Genomic DNA, 23,326 nt, shown 5'->3' on the forward strand with positions numbered 1-23,326 from the left:
TTACTTCACAGAACTGCAGCGTGGAAAGCGACTTAACGTGCTTTCTAACGGTGTAACATTTAATTTATATGTATGTACATGTGATTACATGTTACAGGTTCAAGTTTGTAACCGTAAGATAGACATACTAATTGCTTTTTCTGCCGGTCACGTTAGCCGAGCGGTCTAAGACATGTACAGTCTTCGCTCGCTCGGAAGCCGGGATCGCGTTTTCGAATTCCACACAAGGCATGGATGTTTGGTATGTGTACGTGCTTATGCTGTGCTTGTGTTGTCCTGTGTTTAGGTAGACGATTCGTGACGCGCTGATGACTCGTCCAAGGAGGCCTACTTTCTGCAAAACGATTATGAAACTAAAAATCAGAGGCCATGGCCCAAAGGGGCTGTAGAACCAGTGAAAAAAGAAAACTTTTCTTGAATATCCTCAATTATTTTAAGTGAATTCTGGATTATTCAAATAAGCATTATAAGACAGAAATATCGTTTAGGTTGAAGGTCTCTCATCCGATAAATAAATTGCTAGTTTTTTACGGACGTAAGATTCAGTTCAGTTTTCACAAAAGCTGATCATTGAGTCCTATCCTGAGTCAGTGAGAATGAAATCCAAATGTTCAGGACGTAATTTTTTGTGTTTCTTTTTGCATCAAGTATTTTAAGGCTTTAATCTTTAAAAAAACAAATGTGACGTTAATTGCTGCATTCTATAAAGGAGGAGTTATACCATCTCAGAGCGCATAAAATTTAATTCTTTCGGTAACATTAAGTAAAGACATCCGATTTTTTCTTCGTCTCGCTCTCACTGTGGAACACAGGGCTGATTTCTCGGTTTTATTATCATTTTTACAGACGGCAGGACTCCTTGGACGGGTGATCAGCTCGTCGCAAGGCTTGTACCTAAAGACAAGACAACACAAACACAGAATAAAGGCGCGCGCGCGCGCACACACACACACACACACACACACAACAAACATCCATGCCTTGTGTAGGATTTGAACCCACGATCCCGGTTTCCGAGCGAGCGAAGACATTTCATGCCTTAGACCGCTCGGCTACTGTGACCGGCAGATAAATAATATAGACAATCAGAATTTCAGATATTGCCTTCACACACGACGTTCAGCGTATACTTTTCTCTTTTCTGGAGAATTCGTTAAAAATTAAGACAGTGTAAGAGTAATTAATGCTCAGCTATAAGAATAACAGACTTGCGAAGAGATTAGAAATATTACATTTATTGAGGAACATGTTTTCGATATATCGTGACGCCATTCGCTTTTATTTTCTAGAATACTGCAGCTGACATTCAAGCTCTCTAGTTCTGAAATGTTTACTTTTTATCTCCAAGCACAAGAGATATTATGCAAATGGATTTCGCGTCCCACGTCCTGTAAAAGCGCAGCAAAAAGTCTCTGCTCTTCGTAAAGTTCTCACATCCTCAAGCTACGATGTTGTAAAATGGAATCGGTCACGCTTTTATGTGTTTCGTATCCGAGCTGTTGTTACTCCAACCGGAAGTATGAAGCCTCAAGTAAACTTCTATAAAGCATTCTTACCCTTTCTATTAACACAACTGTGTCCACTAGATTTGGTGTTATATCTTATGTGATTTTTCCAATTATAAGTCAGGTGCTTATGTATAAATATTAAATGTTACATTGTAAAGAATATTATTTTAGTCCTGAAGGACATTTTGAACAGATTAATCTGGCAGATTATTCTAAGGAAGACCCTGCATCAAAGATGGACGATGATGATATCAGATTTTATGTTCTCACAGCGGTGACTATTAAGTTGTGTTCTGGGATATAAGGCTGTGTAGTCCGGTGAAAGTGAACTGACTTTTCCGAGGATATGTCACATTCATTTTTAGGGTTGAAGCATAAGCCAGGCAAGGAATTATCGCGAAGAAGGCAGCAAGCTCCTCTTGTGTGGCTTATTTTTCAACCCGAAGGTGGAAGTGATATGTACCTTCGAAACGTCGCTTCGGTTGACTTTTACGGGAATACACCACGTTGTATTTCAGAAGGTAGAATTTTTCAACTTTTAATATCGTCACACTGGCAGCTATATTCATGCCCCGCTTTTCTGACTTTTCCTAATTCACTGGCCGGTCATGTGGGATTTCCAAGAACTGGTACTCTGTCTCATGTTGTGCAATGCAAACAGTAATCAGCAAATCTACTTATTACTGTCACATCCAAGCGTATTCATTTGCAATTTACAGTTGAATGCTTTTATGAGGTATTAAAATTGAAGAGACATCAAAACAACAGCACTTAACATTCGCAAATAAAAATCATGCAGAGGTAAAATATTTACAAAACAGGCCGGTCCAGAGGTGATCCTATAGATTTTAATTCGGGAGATGCTCCATTTCAACATCGTCCGGAACACAGGCTATTGTGATTAAGGTTTCTCGTGGTTTACCGCATTTTTCAAGAAAAATGTCGTACTAACACATCGATTAAGGCACTACCTTTCAGATCCATCATACACATAGGACGATAAGTACCATATTTACGCATGTATAGGCCGCGTGCGTGTATAGGCCGCAGCACAATTTTCATACAGAAATTATAGAAAAAATAATTTTCTTGTAATATTATTTCAGGAGTATTACACCCTCTATTACTAATTATGAATATAATTTTTTTTTAAATGAAGTGTGATTTCATATATTTCGAATATAAGCCGCACCCCAGTTTTCCTCTTGAATTTTTGGCAAAAAATGTGCGGCCTATACATGCGTAAATACGGTAAACGCGGTTCGATTATCTGCAAATGGCGTCCGTGCCTTCCAAAAGGACCAACAAACTCTGCACGCATGCGCACCATAGTGACCGCAGCGCTGCAGCGGCAATATTTTCAGACAGAACTTATTTTGTGAATACGCCTCTTAGTTCATCCGTAGCTATATAACTCGATGTTGAAGGCGTTGTTAAAGAACCCACGAATCATACATATTTCTTAGAGAATAAAAGGAGAAGGAAAATAAATGATAGTTATAAAAGAATAAATTTTTTAGTTGTGAGTGGCATGAGCATTAGCTAAAGTGCTTGATCGTCACCTGAATTCTTTTTAAAATGAATTGTAATTAATTAATGAAATGTACTTTTCATATAATTTAAAAATTTAAATTCGAGCTCTTGTATTACATTAATCTTTTAAATTCATCTTCAATAGCTTTCTTAAGCGATGTAAATAGCGGCCTCCGTAGTCTAGGGGTAACGTTCCCACCTCATGACTCAAGGTACGCGGGTTCAAACCCGGCGGAGGTCGTGGAATTTTTAAGGGCGGAAAAATTCAGGGAACCTCATGTCTCTAGGAGATCTCTGAGCAAAATTATCAGGTAAAAACTTTCCCTCCCAAGTAGTTTCCAATGCCTCTGGTAGATGGGGGAAGTATCAAGGTACCGAGGGCCGACCTCGTTAGCTCAACGGGGCTAATAGCACGTACCGTCTACCGGTTGGGTATGGGGACAGTATAAATTAAAGGGGGACGCACAATGGATCAATAACTGGTCTAAGTGCATGGGAAAACCCACCCCTCCAATAATAATAATAAGCGATGTAAATAATAACAGAAGCCTTGAAATTCTTAACTGTCATATAAATGTTACACTGAACTATTCTCATCCATTATTCAACTGAGTTTGCAATTCGGAACATTTGTGATACCTTGCAACATTCCTATTACTTGTCGTATCGCATGGTAGTAGAAATGCTGTTTATTTTAGATAAGAAATCACATTAATGAATTTTAATTATGTGTAAAGCATCACGTTATTTCCAAGTAGATCGATATATGCATCAAGCAGTGTATGGTTGCTTAACGACAAAATACGAAATGCCGTTGCTTAACAACAAAACGACATAGTCACTCATATACTGTAGTTTATAAGGTCTATTAACAACGAGCAGAAGGAAAGAACGGAAAGTTTCATAACATCAAGATTTTAGTGATTAGACACAAGGTCTGGATTGGTAATTGGATTTATTGAACTCTTACAAAAAACAATTGTAAAACTCTCGTTAATACATGCACTCGACTTCTCACTACAACACTCGTTAAATCTTCTCTTTCTTCACTACATGTGTCTTCACCAGTCGTTGCTTGGTAATGGATCCCAACAATATTCTCAGCTTCCGTGTTCAACGGATCCTGTCCTCGTTGGCTGGCGACTCCTACAGCCATTCAATGATGGTAACTTCCTCACGTTTTTAATTGCATAAATTTGGTCGGTAGGTCGATCGGTTAAATTGCTGTTCGTTTTGCCAGCACAGTCATTCCTCGCTTCAGTCTCCTCGAGGTCCATGGCCAAGTTTTTTGCTCTCCCCCTATACTGTACGTGTTTCCAAATGGGGCCTCATCTTCGACGATGAACGGGTCGGTCTTTCTATGTAAGCGTCTTTGGTCCACCCCTTTCTGTGAGGGATTTTGCAATAGGCCATATTCCTTGAGGTGTGACTTCGCAGTTTGTCAACTTTGTTTCCCATCTTTCGAGTGATCCTTCCTGGACCATTCTCCAGAAATTTCGAGTGACACGGTTTACTGCCATTTTGCATGTTGTGTCCCTGATTTCTTGCCATAATTTTTTTAGCTTTCTTCTGTGCTTCAATAAAGAATCTAGACCAAGCATTTAATTGTCTAATTCGTGCTCTCTTTATTACTTCGGGGCGGATACAATAAGAAACACTGTTTCCAGCAGTTCTATATTGTGACGTTACGTGTTCGTTGTCGTGGAAACGTGTTTAATGGCGGTTCACTTGCAAAGGCCATATCTTGTTTATATATTATTCCAGTATTTCGGCTGCAATGTCACAATATAAAAGTCCATCCACAGTAATTTGTCTACCGAATTAAAACACGGATCGTTGCTTGATAAAATCTGCTTAAGTAGGATGGAAGGTGTGTCTGTATTATAAAAGTTTGGGTAATTCTCACATGACACTTGAAATATTAGTTGGAACCATCTGTTTGTTGGCTTCGAGGGAGGTTTCTGATCGAGAAAAATAAATGTGCATTTGTTGCAGAGAGCGCATGCGTGTCATTTGTGGTTTGCTTGCCAAGGTAATATGTTGTATAGCGTCGAATGCTTGGTAGATCTGTGAAATTGAATGTTGGGTAGAGAAGGAGTTGTGGCATGTGTAAGATATTATTGCAGTATTAGTCTGGAGGTACTGAGGGAACCCATGAAATATTCCCCAGCCTGGCTGCTGCTCATGATTTTTTTTTTCGAAATTTGCCATCTCCCAGATATGAAGTGCGATTGCTAACTGTTCAATTTTGGCCTTCTTTTTTTTTTAAATCATTATCTCATACAGACACCAGAGTCGAGCAGAAATGCTCTGGGTATTATATCATTATATTCCCCTAACCAAGTTTATTTCAGGCAATAGATAATCTAGAAAGGATGCATCCCTCATAACATTGAAATTCCGGTATTACTTGGTTCTTTTCTTCTCTTTATATGTAGTTAAATTACGGCAATAGACCTTACACATAGCAATAGATCTTGCAAACGTGTGCATTACCCTGTAGTAGGGAGTGGTATGATTGGAATTCTGGTGGTAACGCCAGTCTGTGGTGGCGAGCAAACATTCGCCCCTTTTCCCCTCATCACCGTATCACGTATATAAAACTTAATCACATTTGCACAAAGAGATGGAGCGCCATGGTTCGATCGATTAATGTTTGGGCGGTGTTGCAATTTTTCGAGCTTATATCTCATCTTTTTCCATCAAGAGAACCCATTGATCGACATTGCGCCTTTCATTATATATTGATTAACGACCAATATTTCATATGATTCCTGTGTATTTATTTTACACGTACTTTCTTCTTCCAATATACAATAGCAAAACTAAATCCTATCAGTTTTACAGAACATGTTTTCTAGCTAAGTTAACCTACATTAAATGAAGGCGTATTGAAAGTTGTGGTGGAGATGTTAACAGTTGTGACGCATATTCACTAGCTGACCTTCCTCACTCTTTCCAGGATAATACAAGATCAAGGATCTGTTCCTGCCATGCCTTCAAATATTACTATCCATTATTATTTAACAGGAATTGAGGAAGTGCTGATAAATAAAACATAAATAAAATTAAGCTTCAAATTTCGTTATTTTCTTGCAAGCATTTAAAATCAAAGTGTATAGGAAAAGTAACAAAGTCCGCGTAAGTGGTCGTGCATATGATTTCCGACGAAATGATGATCAGATCATCGACTTGCTAATTTAGCATTTGCGATCAGGCCATCTGTGGGACAGTAACTTAAGAAATACGCCTTCAAAATGATAAGATCATACTATATTCGTATCTTTAATGCAAGCCTTCAAGTCTTTGTCGCGAACTTTTCGCAGCTGGAGAACCGACGTTGCATTGCTTTTCGTTTATAGGGAGCGATATTCAAGGATTAATTGAAGGTACTGCAGGAGGAACAATTTCGTAATTTTTAGATCTTTCCCAGTTTTATGAGGAACCGGAAAGAAATCCTGTAAGTAGAATACGAGCAACAATAAATGCATAAAGAAAATTTGTGCGGAGAAATCCTTCATTTGAAAGCCTCAGATTTTAATACTAAAATTAATAAATGGACTGCCTCTGTGGTCTAGTGGTCACAGTTCCTGGCTACATATCCAGAGGTCCGGGTTCCATTCCCGGCGCTACCAGATTTTTTTCTGAGAAGTAGTGGTCTGGAACGGGGTCCACTCAGCCTCGTGATGATAATTGAGGAGCTATTTCAAGGAAATAGCGGCTCCAGTCTAGAAAACCGAAATTAACGGCCGTGGGGATTCGATGCGCTGACCACGTGATACCATCTGTCCTCTAAAGTTGGCACTAACTTGGCCGACAAGCGGCGATCGCTCGGTCGGTATAGTTCGCTTGCGGACTAAAACCACAAAGTTTGTTTACTAGTAAATGTGCCTCTTTATGTGAAGATTGTGTGTGTCACAGTGCCTAAACACGATGTCATGAAGGTATACGCAGTGAGTGAAGGCAAAGCTCCACTCATTTTTGACCTTAGCACTAGATAGATGTTAATTTCGTGCTTCACGTTACTGCCGATTTATCTGTGGGAAATTGATTGTTCGTAACCCAGAACCGATCTACCCGCAGTGACGAATAACTATATCGGTACCTCGATGGAATTAGAGCTTCCTCCCCATTCTCTCCACCTTCCTTAATACATCTCTCTCTTGTTTCACTTCTTCCTTCGTCGTCTCGATTTACTTCCTTTTCTTATTTCTCCTACCCTCATTTCTACCCTATTTTTTTCCTTCTATTTCTTCTCACCTTTCTCCGTTTCTATCATATCTCTCTTGACTTCCTTTTTCTGTTTCTTCTTAAAATACCTCCTCTTTTTCTCCGTCTCTGGTCTTCTATTTATATTCTTCTGCCCCTTCTTCGTTTTTGCTTCTTTCCATTGTGCTTCTTTTCCTTCTTTCTCATTTATTTTTCGGATCGTTTCTTCTTCCTTCTTCTTCATTTCCTCCTGCTTTTTTGCTTCATTCATCCATTTTGTTGCCTTCTTTTTCTTTTCCAGTGCCATGTCCCGCATAATTGTGAGTGCAATGTCTGGAAGCTAAAATGAATGCGTCCTGCGTTGTCTAATGGTGCGCTGTGTAGCAGCAACGTTCCGCTACAGACAACAGCAATTAAAACTGTTGTAACATGTTTGTCATGTAGGGCAGACAGTCTGACGTTCCTTTGTTTTATTGATCGTCCTGTGTTGTCGCGAGCCCAGAATCTAATATCAAGATGAAGGAGGGTAGTGCTGTAATTGCCAAGCCACAGTCTGGTGAGAAGTCCTTTATTTTTTACTCACAGCGAAATGAATTCCTCTATCAACGTGCATCCCAGTCATTTCATATCCTTCCAGTTTTCCCTCCCTCTCTTCTTACAGATCCTCAGTTGACAGAGATATAAAAAGTGAAAAATAAGATTCCATCACCCTTTCTTTCTTCGGCAAGTCTCTGCAATTAAAGTCTCCCCATTTGTATATCCACGGAACTTCAGTACTCTTAGAGAAACTTCGAAATGTTCTCCAAACCCGATTAAAAATGCCCTTCCCAAACCAGCACGATACATTTTAAACATCATGCTATTACGTTACAATTTTAGTAACGGTAGTTTCTAAGTATGGAGGCACGCGGTAGCGTAGTTGATTGAGGCATTATGCTACAAGCCGGAAGGTGTCGAGATCGAATCCCGGTGAGGTAGATTTTTTCAGTTTAACTAATCCTCAGTCTCTAAGAGAAATGAGCACCAGAAATATTACTGGGAGTAGAGGGCGTCCGGCGCGTAAGGCTGACAACCTCACTGTCATCCGTGAACCGATTGCCTAGAAAATGTGGGAGCCTCAACATCTCACAAATATATGGGTCTCTACGGCCTCTTACAGGGATACCTTTATTTTTTTAGTTTTTAAGTATACAGACGAATATGACCAATTTCAGGATTTTAATTGATGTTTGCCAGATACGTCACCGTCTAATACCTTTAACCGTATGCTTAATGAAGATTTGCATTTCCTTCAAAATAATTATGCCTATAAAATTTTCCCTCAAAACAACCTGCTTGCTATGGTCACTAATTCATAAATATTTGACATTAAAACATTGTAAATTATATCGCATCTTGAAACAATTACTATCTCCTTACTACCATCCACTTGCGAACAAGATGTCAGTTCGCGCTTGATCACTACACCTCATTGCACTGCCTTTACCCAGCACTTTGCACTGTCAACACTGTTCTAACTTACCATCTCGCCGTAAGCACTATGGCACGCATCGCCTTCTGGCTCACATCGAGACGTAGCTGCACTCTCGAGAACTCCACAGCACTTGTATACAGGCTCGGTCATTCTGGAAAGGTCTCGCGGCCTGGGCAGTCCGCGAAGAATTAGTAGCCGGCGAGGAATGGTGAAGTTGAGAAGTGTCCACAAAGAGACGTTCGCGCATACGCCCCCTTCTCGGCTCACTCGATCATACTTCAGCTATCCGCGACTGGTATCCCACCGTATTAAACAGCAGTGCGGTCTTTAAGTGCACTGCTATTTGACTGACACACCAGTATTTTCATACTGCTTATATGTGTGTGCCAGTCACGGTAGCCAATCGGCCGCAAACCAACTGCGTCAAGACAAGCATCAAGATATGAGACAAAAGACACAGTCTTTCTTCATTCATGATTCATCAGCATCATGACTCAGACCGGTAGCGGAGGTTTTCACAATCTCCTTCTTTTCAACTGTGCTCCTTTCTTTGCGTCATGTCGCAGACATCGTGTCTTGACTGTTACATGTCTTGACGCATACCGATGTGCGGCCTACCTAAGGCATGTACTCTCTTCGCTCGCTCGGAAGCCGGGATCGTAGGTTCGAATCCCACACAAGGTATGGATGTTTGGTGTGTGTATGCGTTTATACTGTGTTTAGATAGAGGCATTTCGACGAACTGATCACCCGTCAAAGGAGTCCTACCGTCTGTGAAATGATCAAGAAACTGATTTATCGGCCTATGCCACAAAGTGGGAGCATGATGCAGAAAAAAACACTATGATCATTCAAAGGGAGTTAAATCATTATGGGTTTATGGGACACTTTTCGCTCACTAGAGTTTCTAGCCGTTTGTATAATCTTTCTTCGTCATATGGCCAGTGTGTAGGGGCCTGTCCATATACTCGTATTTTTGCTCAGTTACAGCACATTGTTGTTTTTCAGTAATTAGTTTCTGCGAAACCATTCGTTTATATTCGCCCCTTTTTAACAGTAACGTAAAGAATGAAATAGGCAAATATTTACTCAGTTAACCATTGAAATTACAGTTACCAATTTAATGGAGCAAATTCCTACATAAGGGGCCAAGTAGTTTGGATGCTCAAGGAATTCCCCACTTGTTTTCAAAGTAACCCGCTATTGAACTATATTCTAAGCCAGCTCAGGGCAGCCCACAACTTCCGTCCCTAATTCTCGAAGATCCACTAGATTATTCTCAATGAACCCTCAGTTTCTTCTTGTCAAATTTTCCAACTAGACCCCCTATTTGTGTCACAAAAATTCGCCAGTGAAAAAAAAGCTTACCTAAATTAATGACCTCTCGTGACATAGTCCCTTTAACATCAACGAACGGTAGCTTATATTAAATTCCTTGTGAGAACAGCGCTACACATATTCAGAGTGAGAGTTTCTTGAACTGTTGATGCTTGTCCTCGTTATCCATATTTCTAAAGTTCTATAAGGGTTACTATATTTAATATAAAGAGAGAAACTTCTACCCACTGGACTGAGTTCAATTTAACAACAGACCAAAAAGAAACATAGTTATAGTCCCCATCCTACCCCAGGCTCACAGCTGATGGAGGCCAAAAGCCATGAGGGGCTCAGAAAAATAAATTTAAAGCACACAAGCACTTCAAACATTACAGAGATCGTTCGTTACATACAATATAGAGTCTTCTAAGTGAGGGTTTCAGGTGCTTTCAAGGTACTTCCTTTGAAGCCAGCCATGCACCTATTGTAGACACGCGAGACTTCTTGGCTCCTAAACTACTCAGACAGAGAGCATGATGAAAGAGTATAGGATTTTACGCATTGTTTAAGTTTAATTTAATGTTTAATTGACTTTATTTTCATATATTCTTTTATTTTAATTGGGGTGAGACTGAGTTCACTTGGTACTGCGACCACTACTGGCCTATTGTGCCACCCCTCGATGACAGGTGATGGTGATTGTGGAGTTATTGGTGGAATGAAGATTGGCAGGGGAAACAGAAGTACTTGAAGAAAACCTGCCCTAGTGTCACTTTGTCCATCACAAATGCCATATGACGCCGCCACGACTAACCCCCTGAGCTATTGCAAGGCCTTTTTTTTCAGTGTTGGCGTAATAAGAATTAATTCAGCGTCCATCAATGATATTTCGTAATATGTGTTGAAGTACTAACTTTTTGATAGCGGCCTCCGTAGTCTAGAGGTAACGTTCCCTCCTCATGACTCGTAGTACGCGGGTTCAAATACCCGGCGGAGGTCGTCGAATTTTTAAGGGTGGAAAAATTCAGGGAACAAGTCCTCCGGGAGGGACTTTAAGCCGTGGGTTCCGTGTCGTAGCTTTACGGCACGTAAAAGAACCTGAGCACTGAGCAAAATTGCGGACGTTTGCCGCCCAACAGCACTCACTAATACGTCCGATAGATGGGGGAAGCATTATAGATACTTCTCAGCCAGTAGAGAGCCGGTCTCACTGGCTGGGTGGGACTGATGGTAAGCACCAATACCGGTAGGATATAGAGGCTGCTAGAAATCATAGAGGGAAGCACAATGGACCACTACAGGTCTAAGTGCATGGGGAAACCCATCCACTCTAATAATAACTAACTCTTTGATAGTACAATAGAATCCGAAAGTTTAACACAAACACTGGAGCTTGCATTAGTTGTCTCCACCTCTTGTATCCTCTGTTCCCTACATTGGCTATATTGATATCCCGCACTCTCTCGGTTTGGCACTGTCCGTTTCCAAGAAGCTCACGCGCCTAAATTCTGTGACAAGTCAGCTTAATCCCACAACATTAGGTGACCTGTAGGCATGTGCGCATTACTTGTTGCATAACATCTAGACCGCTGATCTTACTCTTCTCTGGACTGACTATTTTGCTTTCAAACATCTAGGTATGGAATATGCCTTAAAATATTGTCACGTGCATCAGTGACTAAAGACAGGGGCGGATTGGTAATTGGTATATTAACCGCTTCGGTTACAGTCTCTCTCTTAATTACAATTAATACAGCCCTATCGCTAATTTACACAATTTCCAGGTCACCGTTGCACACGCACTAGGATTCTTAGTTTCAACTAGTCGCCTCCTAGCAACGGATCTTAACACAGAAACTAGCATTTCAAATCACTAGGAAGTCTTTTTGTCTTCAATCACTTCGTACTCCTCTGTCCTAATATGTACTCAACTAATCTTCAGAGTTCACTAAGGACATACTCCATCCCGTCCTTTTACTCTCAAGTGCTGAACCTTCTTGGAGACACTTCCGTGACGGCTTCATGTTCTTGACTCATGCCTTCTCAGCTATGACTGACTGCAAATGACCCTCACTTTCCCCTATAAACCTACTGCACGAACACCATAGAGCACACCTGTTACGGTAGACGTAGTAACAGTTCTGTTGCTTAGCACTGGGCATTGCGCGGACCACATTGAAAACAAGTCATGTGATAGCTATCTCACTAGTCTATTGGCGCGCTGACTGTTGCCTAATAACGAGTTACAAACATTCGTTCTATTGTTGCGTGACCTAGTAACGGAGTGTTTACCAATAATCTGTGTTCACATAAATTTGTTTACCAACCCGCTGCCTAGCAATGGGTATACATGTATATTGAATGATTAATCTCGAATAGCTTGCAAAGGGTTGGGAGTTGGGCTAACAGCCCTACACCACAAATATCTAGAATTGTAAATAATGGTACACACGGTCTTGGACTTGCGGGGTGTTATGGACACGGTAAGGAATTTTTGAGTTAGATAAAAGGAACGGGGTTTTCTCACTACCTGAGCGAATGTTAGCTTCTCATGAAGAACTTTGTTACGTGGAGTTGCTGCCTTCTCTTTAGAGAACACATTTCACAGCCATAAAAATAACCGTTAATTGTTTCAGCAAGCAGAAGGGATGATAACTGTAATTAAGTTGTGATATTCTCATAGAAACAGAATCTTGATAATTTCCCCATAAGTATGTTTAAACCTCTTACAAGTATTTTTTCTTTCCCTTGGCACTACAGCCCCAGTGGGCCTAGGCCTACCTCCATGAACTTCTCCGTTCACTTCGGTTTTTCTAGATTTTACACATTCGGTAGGACTCCTTGGGCGGGTGATCAGCCCGGCGCAAGGCCTCTACCTGTACACAAACATAGCAAAACGCACACACACAAACTAAACATCCATGGCCTGAGTGGGATTCGAACCCACGATCCTGGTTTCCAAGCGAGCGAAGACAGTACATGCCTTAGACCGTTCGGCTACCGTGACCGGCCTTACAAGTATTATGCTTTAAAATATGAAAGATTAAGACGCGAAATATGACAACAAATAGCTGACTGTACTAATTTCTCATGTTGTTGTGACAGGCAGTGTGTTGAACTGACAGCTGGACGATAAAGAAGTGATATGGATGTATATTGAAGCATATTAGCTTCGTATTTGGTATTTCCGACCGCTTCTGTGGTCTATTGGTCAGATTTCCTGGCTACAGATCCAGAAGTCCCGGGTTCAATTCCCGGCGCTACCAGATTTTCTGAATGATGGGTCTGGAACGGGTGCACTCAGTTTCATGAGGATAATTGAGGAGCTATTTCAAGCAAATCGCAGCTCCGGTCCAGAAAACTGAGATTAACGGACTTGGGGATTCGTTGCACTGACCACGTGACACCCTCTATCCGCTAAAGTTGGCACTATTTTTTTTAATTCACATAGTGGGGGTTGGAGTCCAGCTAGGTCCAATCGGTACGTCGGCCACTGATTGGCCTATTGTACCTGCCCCGGACGATTATGATGACGGAGAATTTGGTGGAATGAAGATTGGCAGGGGAAGCCGAAGTACTCGGAGAAAACCCGCCACAGCGCCACTTTGTCCACCACAAATCCCACTTGACTAGACCCGGGCTCGAACCCGGGTCGCCGCGGTGGGAAGCCAGCGACTAACCGCTTGAGCTATGGCGCGGCCTAAGTTGGCACTAACTTCGCCGACAAGCGGCGGTCGCTCGGTTGGTATAATTCGCTTGCGGACTCAAGCCACGGAGTTTATTTGGTATTTCTCTTTTCCGAATCTCTGCCTGGAGACCAGATATCTTAAATAATTTTCTTGATTTCTCGTTTCAGTTCCTGCAGGCAAATTATGGGACGCTCCCATAAAATAGATCGTAACTATTTTCTTTACTATTTTCAGTAACATATTGCATACAATCAAGATAACATTCTACGTTATGCCAAATATGTAATTGATTAGAAGTGTCTTTAAATGTACTGAAAATAAGCATTCATTCCCAGAGTATAAATCCTAAAGTTCTTCCTCAATTCATGTCCACCATTTTAAAATGTCTGTTACGTTACGTTGACGGAAGAATTATCCAAGTGTATGCAGTGCAGCTTTGTTCCCTGGTTGCTGAAAGTGTTGATTGAGGGAGACGAGGAGCCGAATAAGAAGGAGGAGAGGAGAAGGAGGTCCAGAGAGAAGCTTACGCCGCATGTGATCGATCGACAAGCCAGGCAACATCCAATGGTCTCTCTGGTCAGGCCTGGCTGACTCCTGGCCTCACCATATATTTCTGTGACGACCCGTGGAAGGAGATTAGAGAAACGCTCGCCTTCCCCTCCGCCCTTGTTTACTGGGCCACTATTCCTTGGTAACTTCTTTCAAGATAATGAAAGATCTGAGAAATTTTATTCCTGTTTTAGTGTATTGTTGTACGTATAAATTCTATTTGTTTCTCTCTTTCCCCAACGTTATATTGTCTCTTCTCTTGTTTATTATTTGTAAGAACGAATCCTTTTACAGTCCGCAGGCCTATATTTTCACGATAAAAAATTCTATTATTTAAAGACAGGCATATTTGAATTTAACTCTTAACAGACGGCAGAACACTACACTCTTAATAATCTCAGGCAGAAATTATGGACTAGAAAAATCTGTGTGTACATCATAAGCGACTCAAATGATGTGTAGCATCATGAAAAGAGTTATTTTTTACTACTTGCTTTGTGGTTTATTTTATGAAACCGTCAGTAGCTATGCTATATAGTCAAATGTTAGGCAATTAAGGGATATATCAGAAAGGATTTGGAAGACTATGCTCGTGGCAGACGAATTAAGATGCTCCCCCTGTATTTATCTGGAGGGACTGAGGAAAAACACAAATACCTCAGTCATGATAGCCTGTGTCTCGGACAAGATTCGAATTGACCACCTTCCGAGAATGAGCCTAGAAAGTTACTTCTATCTCAAGCTGCTTGGTCAAAAAATGTTAATCGAAAATAAAATTTAGAGGAAGGAAATTCTCTTCAATCTTTCGCTCCTAAAATACTAGTAGAGGAACATTATTGGAAAAAATTAATCAGAAAACAAATATTCAGCGCTAAAGGGGCCAAATATATATACAACGAAATAGGTATTTCGGGAATCTGTGCAATTAAATAAAATTCTTGTATAGTTATTGCTCTCCAAGCAACACGTACTCAAAAATGTAATCCTCAATACACACAGCTCTTAGGAATATTTGGAGATATTTCAAACGTTATCTGTAGAACCATTATGATTATTCGGATTTATATCCCCAATTTTAATTATATAATTGTATAATTATTTACTTTTACCTAATTTCTCATAAGGTAGAAAAAAAGTAAAGCTCTCCCTACAACAGGTCGTTTCACGAGTGAAAGAATAGTTTATGCTTCCTTTGTATAGTTAAGTCACTTTCCATGGTCCATATTAGCTACAGTTTCAGCCAGTCTAACCTGATAAATTTCACTCTGTCAACGATAATAAGTGACCTATATAAATCACGATTTTTCTCCGTATGCAGTATCCACAGTGGTTCACTTCATCCTTGGTACAGAATTTTAGGGATATATAATAATTTCATGCGAAACGCCCTCTTAGAAGACTGTAACGAAGATGGAAAAATAACTATCCATCTATCCACCTACCTATCTATGGCTTTACAGCCCTTTGTTGGATCTTGGCCGCTTTTAGAGTTTCTTAATCCTATGCACAGTCGGTAAGACTCCTTTGACTGGGGATCAGCCCGTCGCAAGATAGCTACGTCCACACAAAACAGGATAAACGTAGAATAGACGCACATAAACATCCATGCCTTGATAAGTGATTCGAACCCACGATCCCAGCATCCGAGCGAGGGAAGGCAGTTCATGCCTTAGACGGCACCGCTACTGTGATCGGCTTTGTCTTAGGCCTGATTTTGTTTAAACGATGTTAAAATTACTACTTATTTTACCCCATAATTAATTATTAAAGACCCTTTAAACGAAGAGTTGCCGTTTAATAATCTATGAAAAGAAGAAGAGTCGCGTAATCTACTTTCCGTCGATCCGGAGAATTGTGACCAGTTTTGATCTGAAATCATTTGATGGAAGTAGTTTGAGTGGCGTCTGGTGGTTCGCGGTGGGCTGCGTCAATCCAACTGAATGCATTAGCGTCCAGCCATGAATACAGAAACACGACGAAACCATACTCGTAGTTTTGACATTCAGGACGAATGTATGCAGGTTAACACCGAATTGTCCAGATTAATCGGATGGTGGAATTGTGACAAACAGGCCCTCTCACGACAAGCAGCGGAATGTACCTCGTTAGAGAAAGTAAGCTTGTGACTTATCAGTGGATGTATTGATGATCTACTGATTAGTCCTCCATTCTCTCACTCAGTCTTTTTTTTTCCCCCCCTCGGCACTACAGCCCCAGTGGGCCTAGGCCTACCTCCATGAACTTCTCCGTTCACTTCGGTTTTTCTAGATCTTACACATTCGGTAGGACTCCTTGGGCCGGTGATCAGCTCGTCGCAAGGCCTCTACCTACACACAAACACAAAAAAACGCACGCACACAAACTAAACATCCATGCCCTGAGTGGGATTAGAACCCACGATCCCGGTTTCCAAGCGAGCGAAGACAGTACATGCCTTAGACGGCTCGGCTACCGTGACCGGCTATCACTCAATCTTAGACTGTTTAAATACGCCAAATTCCTGCTCATCAGGCACCAGCCTGTTTTGTGGAGTCATATTTTTCTAAACAACATGAAGCTGGAAATGACATAAGATAAGATAAGATAAGATAAGATTATTAATTGCTTAATTAATAATTACTTACGTACTTACTCATGGAGCTGAGCCCTTCTGGAGTAGCCGCCAATTCTGCAGCTACTCAAGAATTTCCCAGCATTTTATGGAACCCAAAGGTTCATTACCGTGTTCACAAGAGCCCTCCACTGGTCCCTATCCTGAGCCAGATCTATCCAATCCATACCATCACATCCTATCTCTCTAAGATCCATTCTCATATTGTCCACCCACATACGCCTTGGTCTTCCCTGTGGTTTCTTTCCTTCTATCTTTCCCACTAACATCCGGTACGCATCTTAATTAATAATATTTAATAATTATTAATCTATTGCTATTATATAGACTGTCGTATTTTGTATTTTGCTCTTTAATTATTTTTGTGTATTTCTGTGTACTCGTGCTAACTTTTTAATTTGCCACTGTGCTGTTAAGTTTGCGCGTAAATAAACGCGAATTTAATTGAATTATTATTATCTGATTACTTTCCTCTTTCTCCTACACTTTTCCTTTTTTCTTTGCTCAATACTTTTCTACAAATATTATGTTTCTGGACATTATCCATCGTCCTGTTTTTGTCTAAAATCACCGTCGTCTTTATATATCAAAGCACAACGTTTCGGAGACTGGATTATATCTCCTTCTTCAGTTAAAACCTACTGAGTTAAATAGTCTGTTTATGTTTCGTTGCCTAAGAATTGCTAGCCGTTGACCAGCAATGGATGTTCTACAGTCCGGCCTTCCTGTTGGAACGCCACAGTATATAACAAACCCATTTGCGATGCGATATCCATTTCGGGCGGCAGTCTGACGGCAAAATGTCGGAAATAAGACCGCGCTTCTGGACCGGCCAGCGTTCAGTAGCATACGGAAAGAATCCGCTTCACGCGAATTTGGAGCCAGTAGCAAGGGGTCACGTTTTACAGCCCCACTTTGTGACTCTCACATCAATAGACCCCGTTATGCTCATACTGTTGTTATCAAAGATTAATGGCACGCAGTACTGCTAATGATTTAATCAATCTAAAATAAATCGATATTCTATCATCAGCTGCTCCCCAAAGAGTAATGTCGGGTTTTTACTGAGATAAATAGCGTACACAAAACAGTGCAGTTACGTTTTGTTTGGATATTGACATTGTAATGCTTGAATATTGCCATAAAGTGAAACCGTTGAAATTCAAATATCTCGTGAGGGAAGTGAGGTTATGGAAGCAAGTGTCACGCACATAATATTTCCCTAAGGATCAATTGTCAGAATGGATTTTACAAAGAATGACAGTTCAATTTCGCGCATTGCATTTAAATCCGTCAACGGTTATATAAACTAAATTTAATCCTCTTCAAGTTTTGCTCTTCTGACTTCAAAAGACTGTGACGGTAAACGTTTCCGAGAATTAAAAAAATCAGAAATACTTTTTAAGAAAGGGAACTAATTTAAAAGGAGAAAACGAATTTTGAAGAGTAAGTATGGAGATTATTTATTTTGTATTATTCAATATCCGAAAGTAAATGTATTGCCTCCGGTATCACGCGAAAAAAAGAATTAAAAAAGAACAGATATATATATACATATAATAGATATTTCAACTGTAAAAAATACAAGCAAAATAGAATTTCATCTTCTAACGTTTTGAATGTTTCATAATCTAAAGTAAATTCGAGGGAAAAAAATGTCAGTGTTAGGTTCTACATTATAGTCCCACTTTTTGTTATCCTTCTAGACTCCAGGAACCAACTTACGTGCAGGTGTGCAGAGAATATCTTCTAGTTCAGAAGTGCATATTTATGAATTTCTTTAGTACTTAGCAATTACTCTGTGATTTTATACGTTATAATCATCGGACACTATTTTGTACTTCATAAAAATCAGAAGCTGTTACATTCTTCATAATTAGTGAACAATGTTTTTATACCTTAATGATCACCGAAAAATTATTTTATATTTTGTGATCACTGAAAGTTTCATAATTTTATTCACCGAATTTTGTTTTATGCTTTTTAAACTCTGTCGCTTTCCTTATTGTTTTTAATCATTGAACGTTGATTTACATTTCGTTATTTCTGCAGAGTATATTATAGTCTGTTATCACTGAAAGTTGTTGTATACTCTGTGATCACTAAAGGCTGTTTTGTAACTTATGATCACTAATATTTTTTTTTGTATACTTAACAATCACTTAAGATTTCCTTCTTATTTTTGATCACTGAAAGTTACTTATGCTTTACCGTCACTGGCTTGATATTTTGGCATGTAGACCCGTTGCTAGCCAGCGACGGAGAAATAAGCAACCGTACAACAATTATTGCTAAGTAACGACTCTGCAATTAAACACGTTTTAACGGCAACAAGAGGGTAACGCAATAATGGAAGCGGTATTTTCTAAAGTGTCCGTGCCCAAATGTTATAAGCAGGGATAGTTTTTTTCGATAACATGTTTAATCGATACGTGCACTTGATAAAAGGCCGACCATATTCATAAGAGACAAACCCATCCTCTCGTCAGGGAGAATGTTACATAAAGGCTATGACCGCAAGGGCTCAGTTACAAAAAGTTCTGGTCTTGAACCTCAAGGAGCTTTGCGCCTAAACATACTCATTTGAGATAAACCGCCAGTCGTAATGTAATTTTGACTATTGACTGTAACAGGTGGGGGTGAGTGGTGGAAAGTTAGCAGTAAAGTGTGGAGTGGCTGAGACGGACTGAGTTAGGCTAATAACCCACTGACGCGACTAGTCGTGAGTTGCTAGCCGCTCTTTGTCGCCCGTGTCCGTTAGTTGTATTAGTGTGTATGGTGCATAACCCACTAACGCGGCGCGGCTGTCGAGTCGCTCGCGGCCAAATATTCAACTGCGGGTCAAGCTGATAAACCACTGACGCGACTAATCGCTAGCGGCTAGCCATGTCAGTGGGTTATCAGCCTAAAGTCCTCTATCGTGTCGCGCGTGCCCTTTGCCGCTGACGCGTGTTTATTGAGCCGTTATCTAACAGCGGATAGTTCTTTTTGGCATAGTTAACGGAGTAAGCCATACGTAAGGGCTGCGCCATAGCTCAAGCGGTTAGTCCCTGGCTTCCCACCGCGGCGGCCCGGGTTCGATCCCGGGTCTGGTCAAGTGGGATTTGTGGTAGAGAAAGTGGAGTTGGGGCAGGTTTTCTCCTGGTACTTCGGTTTCCCCTGCCAATCTTCATTCCACCAATTGCTCCACAATCACCCTCACCTATCATCTGGGGCTGGTACAATAGGCCAGAAGTGGCCGCAGTACAAGGGACTTAGTCCCACGCCACTAGCAATAAAAAAAGCTATACGTAATGAATTCACGGGCTTCTGATTGTGAGTGAAGTCCGCGGCCTGGCCGCGAACCCATGCAGATCAAGTGCTTTGTGTGGTTCCGTATATAGTTAACTGTTATAGCAATAGTTGTAACTCGTATCATGGCTCATGTACGCATCCAAGGATATCAGAAGCCCTCGTCAAACCTGGCTGAATCCCTGAGGTTGGAACAAGAAAACACCAAACAAAACCATCCTGACGCCGATATTCTTATGGAACGTGTATGCGTGGTAGTCACCGCCATTGCCCGTCTAGCGGGATGTACCCGTGCCTCTGTCGGCGAAAGTCCGAAATGGACTCTAATTGTCCAGAACATCGGGGGCACAAGGAAGAATCTCCTTCAGGTTCTGAAAGGAAAACAGCTGTATAGTGCCCTGTATGGAGTGTACAGAGAGGTGCTACATGAGTTGATAGCAGCCCTCAAAGAGATCGTCGCCAAAGTGAAAACAGCCAAGACGACCGTTACTGCATTTCCGCACAGTGAGAAATTCCATGACAAAGAAGACGAAAGTGGAAACCTACATACGACGCCGACAAAAGAACAAATAAACTCACAACATCCACCCCTAGAGTCCAAAACTCTCAATTGCAGTCGAAGCCTCAATTCCCTTCACGGAATTTCTTCGCCCCACTGAGGCTAATTCAAACGGAGGCTGATCAAGGAGACGATACGGACGACAGCAGTGAGCGTCAGCAAATCAGGCATCATCTGGCTGGGCATGTAGGCCGCCTCCCATTGTACTTACCTCTCAAGTAAACCTGATACAATTGCCAAGGCAACCGAAGGGCTTACTTAAAGGCAAATTTGAGTTTCGTAAAACCAGAAACGGGACTAGATTTGTGATGAAAGAAATGGCGGATCCTTCAGCCATCCTCTCGCACTTCGAAAGCAATAACCTCCCACACCCACCTTCTATCCCAACTCCCAGAAACCTATAAATGCTACAATACGGCATCTTTCATTCTTAATTCCTGCAAGGACATCTCAGATGGGTTGATGAACCTTTGCTTCGATATTACTAGCGTCAAACAAATGTTTACAACCCGTCAATCATCTGCAAAAGAGAAAACTACAGCAAACTGTCCCCTCTTCCTGATAACCTTACCTAGGACGTCAGAGTCCCATGGGATATTCAAACTGGGGAGCCTTTGTCATACTGCAGTCAGAGTAAGAGCATACAAAGCCGAGGCTGTTCTCACGTAGTGTTGAAGCTGCCCCTAATTCGCCCCTATCTGTGCCAACTGCAGGTAACTTCTCCGTTGTATGTGGTGTGGGGCCTTCACCTGCAAAAGGAGTGCCCGGTAAAAGGGAAATACAGCAGCGATACCTACATGCTGCAACTGTAAGTTGGTGGGCAGAGAGGAACGACATCTCTCCAACTATAGAGGCTGCAGGCATGCCGAGGTAGAGATGCCAAAGAGGAAGTGGCAGAGTGCGCTCAAGACTAGAACGGGAAGGGTGTTCTCTTCCATCCACATCACTCCAAGACTGTTCTCCGCGGCGGCGCTGTGCAGCAGCAGCCTCAACCGCCCTCGGTTGCATAGGCCTGCCCTCCACAGTGGGAGAAATGAGGAAATATATAGAAACATTTTTGTATGAAAGAAATGTAATCGGAAAGCTCTAGATATTGAGAGTGTGGCCAGAGCAGTCACTTATATGAAATTTCCCGCACTTTTTCTTCTTCCATTTAGGCGCAAGAAATGATGTCGCTGTGCATAGGTTGGAAATTGTTGAACACAATTCCCCACTTTAATCTCTACCTTTTTCTGCAAATGTTTTCCTTAATATTGCATGTGACATGTCTGTACCAGTCAGTAGTTAAGCATCGGAACCCTTTCTTTCTTGTTCTCCTAGTTTCGAAAGAGACATAACGATTGTTTTCTAACTGTAAATTAAATGGAACAAAAGTTGTTTTATAAGTGTATATATCTCTTCCACCTGTGCCCCTTTTAAAATTGATTGCATTATGTTTTACAGAGTTAGTCCGTTGATTACAGATTATTTTTAATTATTTGTTTTTATTCAGCTAGTTTTTCTATTGCGAAGTTGAACTAGCTTCTGCTTTGTACGAGAATTAGATTCAAAATTTTCGGTGCAGACCATATCCGCTGTAAAGCCTTCTGGGATGTGAATAGTGTCGCGGTAAAATTTAAACCCATTTTAGAATAATTCCTTTTTTTTATTTCAGAATAAAACTGACGGACACATACTATCAGAATTTATGTGAGGATGTAAAAGATTTTTATTAATTGTATTTGGTCCAAATTAATTCGAACACTTACTATTTATGATTTGTCAGAGTTTTGAATACATAAATGGGACATGTGTTGAATTATAATGATCACCCTTCCAGTTCAGTTTATAATTAATGTTGCTGCAATTTTCATGTAGTGTTGCCAGCTTGTCACCCATCCAAGGTTCACCAGTGTCGAAATTTGCCAGACTTTCTTCACATGTTTTCAGAAATATTTTTGTTTTTTTTCTCTCGGGACACACAGCGCTGACTTCCAAAAATAAATTTAATTTTGAAAAAGAAAGGAAACTAAACAGAAATTTCTAAGAGCAGGGACAACCACCCTGCACGACCGCCATCCAGGGAAAGAGAGCGATTGTTCGTGTCATCTTGCCACGACAAGAGGAGGAGGAAGGAAAAAAAGAGGGGGAGGGTCACGTGACATCATTGAAAAGAACATTACAAGAAATATATGAGCATTGGTTGTGGTTGACTGCAATTCCACGACGCCTTTCACGGGGCGAACCCTTTGAATCGTCTTCAGACGGTTCACATTAATTATTAATAAAAATTTAATATTTGAACTATCTCCTAACATGATAATAAAGTTTCTTAATATGACGGAAGTAAATAGTTGCAGAAATATATTTCACCGACAATTCTTTAGTCACGAAAGCTGAAATATGATGGGTTTCTCCCAGTAAGAATATGATTTCTGTGCCACTGAATATTTCTATTTGGACATGCGAACGGGGCCATGAGTTGAATTCACGAGAATTCTTGTTGAATGAATCACATTTTGAATGTAAATACCATCAAATAGCAATTTCATACATGGGATGAATACAGTGAAATTCCGACCAATGAAAGTGAACATAAAAATGCAA

This window comes from Cryptotermes secundus, unplaced genomic scaffold (assembly GCF_002891405.2).
Source record: "Cryptotermes secundus unplaced genomic scaffold, Csec_1.0 scaffold49, whole genome shotgun sequence".
Taxonomy (NCBI): domain Eukaryota; kingdom Metazoa; phylum Arthropoda; class Insecta; order Blattodea; family Kalotermitidae; genus Cryptotermes; species Cryptotermes secundus.